The 9,461-nt window shown below is 45.4% G+C and overlaps 1 long non-coding RNA gene across 1 annotated transcript; it reads right to left on the bottom strand.

The window, feature by feature from the left end:
- Positions 1-3,889: 3,889 nt before the first annotated feature.
- LOC141028024 (uncharacterized) lies at positions 3,890-8,481 on the bottom strand. The gene is made up of 3 exons (XR_012190163.1): positions 6,877-8,481; positions 5,512-5,583; positions 3,890-4,195 (listed from the first exon to the last, which is right to left on the bottom strand). It is a non-coding gene; the product is annotated as an uncharacterized lncRNA (long non-coding RNA).
- Between the last annotated feature and the right edge of the window lie 980 nt (positions 8,482-9,461).

Below are 9,461 nucleotides of genomic sequence, written 5' to 3'. Positions count from 1 at the left end.
GCAATGGGAATAAGTATTGTGTCTGATACCAGATTAGATCACTAGTCAGGTGGTCCGTGAATTACATACGAAGTCAAGCACGAGGAACAACCTTGGGAACAGGGGGTCTACAGGAGAGTCAGGTTTCGATCCTGTGGAACTGTGGGTTATGGGCCCACCATGTGGGTTAAAAGTAGGAAGGGGGCTGACATCTTCCACGGTCACGATAGCAAGGCATGTCAGAGGGTAGCCTGTTAGTTATGTCGGCAACAACATTGATACCAAGGGCGAGGGACGAAGAGAACCATTTTCCTGCTCGTTGAACGAGGCGGACCAATAGGCAAAGTTCTCGTCCATCGGTGGTTACCGGAATGTCATCAACAATAGTAACAGGGTCTTGCTGACAGAATTGTACACCGAGGTGTTTACATAAGCAGGAGAATACTAGTGCTTAGATCATATAGGTCACCAGAAAGGTTAAACCAAACAATGGAAAGGAAAATACGATTATCAGATTAAACAGAACAATGGAAAGGAAAATGTGTTTAAACACATATTTCAGGGGTATATCCTTCTCAAGGACAAGCAGAGCATGATATCCGTGGAAGGATATAATGTAGAAAACCCTTTAGGTAAGGGGAGAGAAATTTCATGACAATACCATACAATGGTGTTTGGATAATTTGATAAACAAAATTTAGCATTGTGCTACAGATGTTCCTATTGAAAATCGGAGTACCACATACATGCTTCGAGATAGCATTGGCATGGTCTTCAAGCAAAGGTCAGACTTTGGATACAAAGGATCCATCGGAAACAACTTATAGATTAAGTCTTACAATTTCCTCATGGAAGAATGGATAACCTTGCTGAAAAGGAATCTATAACAACAGGGCCTCCGGCCAGGTGTGCTAGGCACGACATCACCTTACCGGGTCACATAAAGACCAGGGTTATATCTCTTGGAAAATATGTTCCAACCATCGTACCAGACCGAGATTTAGTTCTGGTTGGTGGCAGGATACCTAGGAAGAAAAGGTGCAACACAAATTGACGAGATGACAATGTAAGATTCTCGGGAAATGAACTATGGAGCGAGTTCCGACACACGATTCATCATTTAAACCAAGGAGAGGATGAGGGGGTAGCTGATGGAGTCAGCGACAATCCTCGAGATTTCCAAAAAGATGGATTTCCACAATCATGTGAACAAAGAGATAACATTTGTCAGATCAAATGATATTAGGGGATATGCTCAAGGAAAACATACCCAATTTAAACCTTGGTTGAAAGGTGCACCCGAAATATGGGCTTAGGTAGCATGACCGATGTTATAATGGTGATTCGATAACCATTGGTCTAAGAATGAAATGTCGACCATTAACTTCAAAGCAATAGGGTTGCTAGAAGTTTTGACTTCACACATCATAGTTAAATGGCTGGTATCCCGGTTAGAAACAACACGGGGACCAAGATGTGAATGGAGATGGCGAGAAGTATTACTATATCAAGAATTTTTAAGAGGTGGAACAATTCTCACAACCTTCTTGACATAAAAGATGGTAATACTCCAAGGTGAAGAAGAACAGATGTTGGATAGCAAGGAACTCAAGATTCAATCCAAAACATGAACATGTTTGTGTTGAGGGAAGACAAGGATGTGGTCGATGATAACACAATTCATCGAGGGGCAAGGATGGTATTTCTCAACATGAATTCGATCAATATCCTTGAAGAGCTCATAATGTTGATGATGATCATGACACATTTGTCGAGAGATTCCATGAAGATATAGTCAATCGACAATGACATCAAGTCAAAGGAATGGTGAAGCGAAAGGTTATTGGAACCAAGGGTACGACACAAACTCGAAAGTAAGCTCGCTGTTCAAGGCGAAATGATATGATGAGGAAGATCGACGTAAGCTTAGCTCATCGTCGAAAGTTGTGCTCCGGGAATAAGGACCAGGTAGCACAGTTAAAATTTAGCACAATAGTGATATAGCCGATCAGGCTAGGGAATGACTTGAAGGATTATTAAACTTGTAAGCAACGAAAATTACTTGGAGTTATTGAATCGGCGTGCAGAATCGATTCACTTATCGGTGTTCTCGAGTGACTAATAACTCAAAACCTGGGGGGAATCTGAAATCGGTGAGAAGCAATACTAGATGTAGACTCATAGGAAGCGACACAGTTCTTTGATATTCTCGATATACCGAAGGGTAATACTCGAAGGAAGATCAAAATAGAGGTTGCGGAGATGTATTGATCTGCAGAAGACAAGTACTTTAACTTGCCCGAGAAAAGGAATCAAATAATATCAATATGGCCGGAACCATGATTGCAAAAGACTAGATCTCAGATATAAGATGAACTTGTACCAGAGGAATAATTATTTAAGAGAAGCTTCCATGATAAGATCTACATCGTGTCCATGGGCATGAACACAAAGTTCAAGGTCGACTCCCACTTCTTCAATGCATAACCTTTCATTCACTGCTCGTATTTCGAAAATGACATTAGTTGTTGAAAGTTTTTTTTACCTGGTGTAATACCAGATAAGTATGACCCGTGAAATCTTTCGGGTTCACACGGATTAGGGAAGGTGTAGGTTCAACCCATCTGGGCATCTTAGGAACATATACTACAAACTTCGGAGTAAATAATAGAAGCTCGAAAGTAGAGCATTGTTCAAAAGCAGATGATACAATTTACCAAAGGCATTATATACCCATGGAAAGGCTCACAAGGTTATTCAATATGAAGGACACTGTCGGATAAAATCCAACAAAGGAACCGATGGTCCACAAGGGATCTGATGTGAGCATCGGTACTCAACCAGAGGAAGAAGAATGCACGGGCATCATATTATAGAACATCTGAATAATTCGATGCTTAGATAACAAAGGAATTATGATTTCCAAAAGAAAAGATCAGAAGCATACGCTCTGATCAAGGATGGATAAGTTGGATAGACCAGAGGCACAATTGACGACAAATAGTTTGGTCGAGAACCAGCTCATGTTCAAAAATGACGTCTGAGCCGGAAAGATAATTTAGAAGGGTTGATAGATGATTGTGTGCATTCGCACACATGTTGAATCAATAGGATCAAAATGACGGTGTCAAAAGATACTAGTGAATATTGCTAGTGATATGGGAGCATCCATAATGTAAGCATACAAGTATTTGCAGAGCAATAGTTTGAAGAGGATGCTCAGAAGGTTGGACAGTATTTCAGAGTATCTTATGAAGCATACGAACAACTGGGGATGAACAGATACTCAATAAGTGCGAGGAATTTTCAATGGGGGTATTCATGTGGCAAAGAACTGCAAGGCAGTAAGCTTAAAGGATTTTCGGAACAACGGAGAGCAATTTAGGGCATCTTGTAATAACAAGAGCAACTGAGGATGAAGGTATGAACGACAATCGTAGGTAGTTATCCGTAAGGGTATATCAGTGGTAGGGGATTGTAAAGTCGGTGGGCACAAGGGTCTCGGGAAAACCTCGGAGAGTATCTTCGGAATCTTCTGGTGCAGCAAGCGATCATCTGGAGTGAGGGGCTCTCCGGGAGAAAGTCTTTCGAGAACCTAAAGTTAGTCTTTTTAGCAAAATCATTTAACCCGAATAGGGGAGAGGTTAGAGTCCCAGAGTAAAGATCGAGGAGTAAAAGATCCTAATACCATCCAATAGCGACGTGGGCCTGTAAGCCACACAGCCATGTTAGTAAAGTTTTTGCAATGTCTAGACTCGACTTCGGCCAAGGAGTGTGGAAGGGGGATTCTTACAGGCAGTCGGCTCTGATACCAACTTGTGACACCCTTGATTCAATCGTACACTAATCATACACGCAAACGTGTACGATCAAGATCAGGGACTCACGGGAAGATATCACAATACAACTCTAAAAAATAAATAAGTCATACAAGCATCATAATACAAGTCAGGGGCCTCGAGGGCTCGAATACAAGTGCTCGATCATAGACGAGTCAGCGGAAGCAACCATATCTGAGTACAGACATAAGTAAACAAGTTTGCCTTAAGAAGGCTAGCAGAAACTGGGGTACAGATCGAAAGAGGCGCAGGCCTCCTGCCTGGGATCCTCCTAAACTACTCCTGGTCGTCGTCAGCGGCCTACATGTAGTAGTAGGCACCTCCGGTGTAGTAGGAGTCGTCGTCGACAGTGGCGTCTGGCTCCTGGGCTCCAGCATCTGGTTGCGACAACCAGGTAGAATTGGAAAGGGGAAAGAGAGAGAAAAGCAACCGTGAGTACTCATCCAAAGTACTCGCAAGCAAAGAGTTACACTACATATGCATGGGTATATGTGTAAAGGGCCATATCGGTGGACTGAACTGCAGAATGCCAGAATAAGAGGGGGATAGCTAATCCTGTCGAAGACTACGCTTCAGGCCACCTCCATCTTGTAGCATGTAGAAAAGAGTAGATGGTAAGTTCACCAAGTAGCATCGCATAGCATAAACCTACCTGGCGATCCTCTCATCGTCGCCCTGTGTGAGAGCGATCACTGGGTTATATCTGGCACTTGGAAGGGTGTGTTTTATTAAGTATCCGGTTCTAGTTGTCATAAGGTCAAGGTACAACTCCAAGTCGTCCTGTTACCGAAGATCACGGCTATTCGAATAGATAAACTTCCCTGCAGGGGTGCACCACATAACCCAACACGCTCGATCCCATTTGGCCGGACACACTTTTCTGGGTCATGCCCGGCCGCGGAAGATCAACACGTCGCAGCCCTACCTAGGCACAACAGATAGGTCAGTACGCCGGTCTAAATCCTATGGCGCAGGGGTCTGGGCCCATCGCCCATTGCACACCTGCACGTTGCGTGGGCGGCCGGAAGCAGACCTAGCAACCTCCATTACAAAGGAAGTCACGTTACGCGGTCGAATGGCGCGCGCCGCTCAGTTGCTGACGTCACGAAGGCTTCGGCTGATACCACGACGTCGAGTGCCCATATCTTTCCCACGTAGTTGGTTAGTGCGTATAGACCAAATGACTAGACTCAGATCAAATACCAAAAACTCGTTAAGCGTGTTATTTTGAAGTAACCGCGGACGCCGACCAGGGCCAGGCCCACTTCTCACCTAGGTAGTCTCAACCTGCCCTGTCGCTCCGCCACAAAGATCCACCCAGAGGGCCGTCGGGACAAAGGTCCTTTCAGCCCCCAATCCGTGAATCACTCGCGGGTACTCCTCGAGCCGATCCGACTTTAGTCACCACATGTATCATGTATAAAGTATATAAGTATATACCCGTGATCACCGCCCAAGTGATCACGACCCGATAGTATAGCACAACAGACGGACAAGAATGTAGGGCCACTGATGGAATACTAGCATCCTATACTAAGCATGTAGGATTGCAAGTAAAGGTAACAACAGTAGTAGCAAGGACAGGCTATGCATCAGGATAGGATTAACGGAAAGCAGTAACATGCTACACTACTCTGCAAGCAGTATAGAGAAGAATATGCGATATCTGGTGATCAAGGGGGGGGGGGCTTGCCTGGAAGCTCTGGCAAAAAGGACGTGTCGTCAAGACCGTAGTCGAACTGGGGGTCGCCGGCAGTCTCGGGGTCTACCAGAAAGAAGTAACAGAGGGGGAACACAATAAATAATAGAGCAATCAAAGTATAACATGGCAATGCGCGGTGCTAGAGGTGACCTAACGCGGTAGTAAGTGATACTGGTGAAGGGGGGAAACATCCGGGAAAATATCCCCGATGTTTCGCGTTTTTGGACAGATGAATCGGAGGAGAAAAGTTACGTGTTCGCTATGCTAGGGATGCGTGGCGGACGAACGGGTTGCGTAACCGGATGCGTCTCGTCGTTTTGAGCAACTTTCATGTACAAAGTATTTTCATCCGAGTTGCGAATTATTTTATATGAATTATTAAAGTTTTAACAATATTATGGAATTATTTAATTCGAAAATTTAAATAGAAAATCTTTTGTCACATGGGGCTCTGCTAGACGGTGTGTATGACAGTGGGGCCATAGGTTGGGTTGACCCAGTCAAATATTGACAAGTCAACATATGAACAGTGTAGGGGCCACATGCCATTGACTTAGACTTTTCTTAAAATTTGTTTTTCTTTAAACTAACAGGGGGGTCCACATGTCATCTACTATTGGACTAATCAACTAGTAGTCCTATTTGAGCCGACCACACACACAGAACACACACTCACACACACACACAGCACACACACGAACACCTCACGGCCACACACACAGAACACACACTCACACACACACACATAGCACACACACGAACACCTCACGGCCACACACACATCGCCATGGTCAGCTGCAACAGCAGCAGCCGGCGGCAGTAGCAGCCGTGGGCGCGAGGCAAGCAGCAACGCAGTAGGCCGCAGCAAGCAGGAGCGCACGCAGTGGCAAGCACAGGAGCCCGGCTGCAAGTAGCAGAACTAGGCAGCGACAGCAGCTTGTAGCAGTAGCAGCTAAAACAGAGCAGCGTCAGCGGCGCCCAGAAGCAGCAGTGCGGCAGTGGCTGCAAGGGGCGGTGGGGGCGCGAGCGAAGCGGGAGGCGATGGCGCGGGATGCGGCGGCGCGCGACCGAACAGGGGCGGCCTCAACCCGGAGCGGCGATGCAGGGGCGCGACGGGCGCCAGCGGGGGCGAGGCTAGGCGCGCGGGCCGCGGGCAGGGGAGGGCGAGCACACGCTCGGACAGCACGGTTGGTCATCTACGTGTGGTCAGAGGCTGATGCTGGAGCAGCACACGCGTGCGGGCGCGACCATGGGCACGGACGGGCCAAACTCCAGCCATGGCCACTGGTCCTTGTGGGGCGATGCCTACGGCGACAGATCGAGGGGGGAAGTAGGGGAATCGGGAGGTGAGCTCACCGTGAAGCTCTTGGGCGTGGTTAGGAGGCGCGGGAACGCCCGGGCGCGACGAATCTGACGACGAATGGCGGCGGCCGTGGCGGGGAAGCCGACCCGATGGCGAGGAGACAAGGCATCCCGGCTTGTTTCACTTGTCGAGGACGAAGGAGACGATGGTGGTGAAGCTCCTAGTCATCCTCCTGGGCGCCGGGGAGGACAGTAGCCACGGAATCGACGAGGGCCCGACGAGGAAGCTTCGGTTCTACACGAGGGAGTAAGAAAAACGCGAGAGGGGGGAAGTGAGCGAGGGCTAGGGTTTGTCCGCGGCGCGGGGGGTCTTGTAGGTGCCGGGGGGCGCGGGATGGCCGCCACGCACGGCCACGGCCGGCGGATGGCCGCTACGCCCCCCCTACCGCACTGTAGCGAGAGGAAGGGGATGAGGGGGAGGCTGGGCCGGTTTTGTTAGATGGGCCAAGTGGCCCAGTAGATTAGGTCTTTTCTTTTTCAATCAATTGTTTTTGTATTTGTTTTTCTTTTCTCTTATCTAGCTACTGTTTGTATTTTCTTTTTCCATCAAATTACTTTTGTAAAATGTGAAACCTTGCCATATAGTCACTAAGCATTATTTTGCACTGCCACAAAAAGTTTGGGCCCAAAAATAATTTATTAAGTTTGAGTTTATTCTCAACTGGGATAAAAAGGTGATGTTGGTCCACTGTTTAATATCCAGCGGCATTTTTATATTCTAAAAGATGTTAATTCTCACACGACAATTAGTTAGTGAGTATTTGGAACACACCAAACATTTTAGTTTAATATTTTGAAAACTTTTGTTATTTGCCAAATTTTGAATTTGAATTTTTGGACCGGTTTTGATCTAACGAGAGATTAACAACAGTAATCAAGGTGACGTGGCATCATTAGCAGAGGGTTACTGTAACTTATTTATCCGGGCGTCACATCTATGTACAAAGCCCAACCGTGGAAGCAACTTATTTGAGTAGCTACACCACAGACCGAAGTTCAATTGTGGAAGCAACTTATGTGAGCAGTCACATCATTGACTGATAGAATCCAAAATGCCTGCAATGGAAAGAAAAACACATCCCAAATCATATGTGTGAAATGAAAAAAAACAAGCTCAAGGGAAGGCTCACACACGTGTACAATTGAACAAATCAACTCAAAACATTACTAAAAAATATATACATATTAGCTAATGCCATTTTTAGAACAAAGCAAAATTTCATACTTATATTTGCATTAATACCTAACACTATAGCATAAAACGAAGGGGCGCGGCAATGCGTGCCACTCGTGATCTGATCTTAGCAACACAATTCACATAGCAACAATGATTTAAAAGGGTTGTTTGGGCTTCATGCGTTGACTCGTGTAGTTATTGACCGTCCGCATGAGATGCGTTTTGATTTCCCAATACATCTTGTGATGTGGGGGAAATGTAAAAAGGTCGTGCTTCTATACCGAAGGGAGTACCAGAGAGTTCGTAGAAGACTCCGACGGAAACACAAGAAATAAACAAAATAGAGTAGCTCATCAGAGGATAGGGTTTTGCGGCTTGCGTCCAGTTCTATACTGTCCAGTTTCTAAGATAAATGGTCTCTTTAGATACTTAGAGTCAGCTCACGATCCTGATAATAATCATGATGCGGTTATGGACGTAATTGGTTGGCTGGATTGATATCACACGAGGAAATTTATCCATTTTTAGGCCCTCGCGATCGAGGTAACACCATACTCCGGTTTTGATGTATAATGGAGTATTGGTCTTGTATGAGAGATAGGGTTTGTGTACAATAGAGATATCGCAAGGATCATGTAGGTATGAGTTGAGTTGTCAAAGGAAGGTACCCTACCTTGCCTTATATAGGGGTACAAGTCTAGGTTTACATAATTCCTTGGTAGGTTATGCTCTGATCTATCCTTACCAGATACCCCTAGATCGCCGGGTACTATTGCATTCTACACCAAGGTGATGATGTGCCTTCTTTTTTAGATGAGATGATGATGATGATGTGCATTGGTGTGTGTCGTAGGTCAAGTCGTGGGCTTGGACCGCCCCGTGGTTATCGCGGGTTGGGGGGGCAACATAGGATCTGGCTCTATGTGAGATCAATGAGATCAATTTTTTAAGATATAAAACATGTTCAAAAATTCTGAAATTTTTTGCATACACATCAATGTTTGATGTACAACCTCGAAAAGTTCCAGCTACTAATTCAACCTACACTTATAGAAAAAGAAAGACAAAATCAGACATGAATAGTGTCAAATACTATTCAACAAAAGCTGACTCTATTCATAGTTGAATTTGTCATTTTTGTATCTCTAATTGTTGATCGAGTTTTGAGCTGATTTTTCTTGAAGTTGTAGACATACATCATAGGTATGTTGTCAAATAATGTTAGAATATTTTGAGTTATCTAATATGATTTTTTTCCTGGTTGATCCTATGATCTCACCTAAAGGGCAGATTCTATTCTAGTCTTCCCCTGGTTATCGGGTTGACTCCCGACCTACTGGTAGTCTGGTACACCCTGGGGGCATGGCCTCGTCACTTAGCATGAGTGGCTAAACCCTGACTA

Source organism: Aegilops tauschii, chromosome 7 (assembly GCF_002575655.3).
Source record: "Aegilops tauschii subsp. strangulata cultivar AL8/78 chromosome 7, Aet v6.0, whole genome shotgun sequence".
Lineage (NCBI taxonomy): Eukaryota > Viridiplantae > Streptophyta > Magnoliopsida > Poales > Poaceae > Aegilops > Aegilops tauschii.
This window is presented reverse-complemented; position numbering and strand designations above follow the sequence as displayed.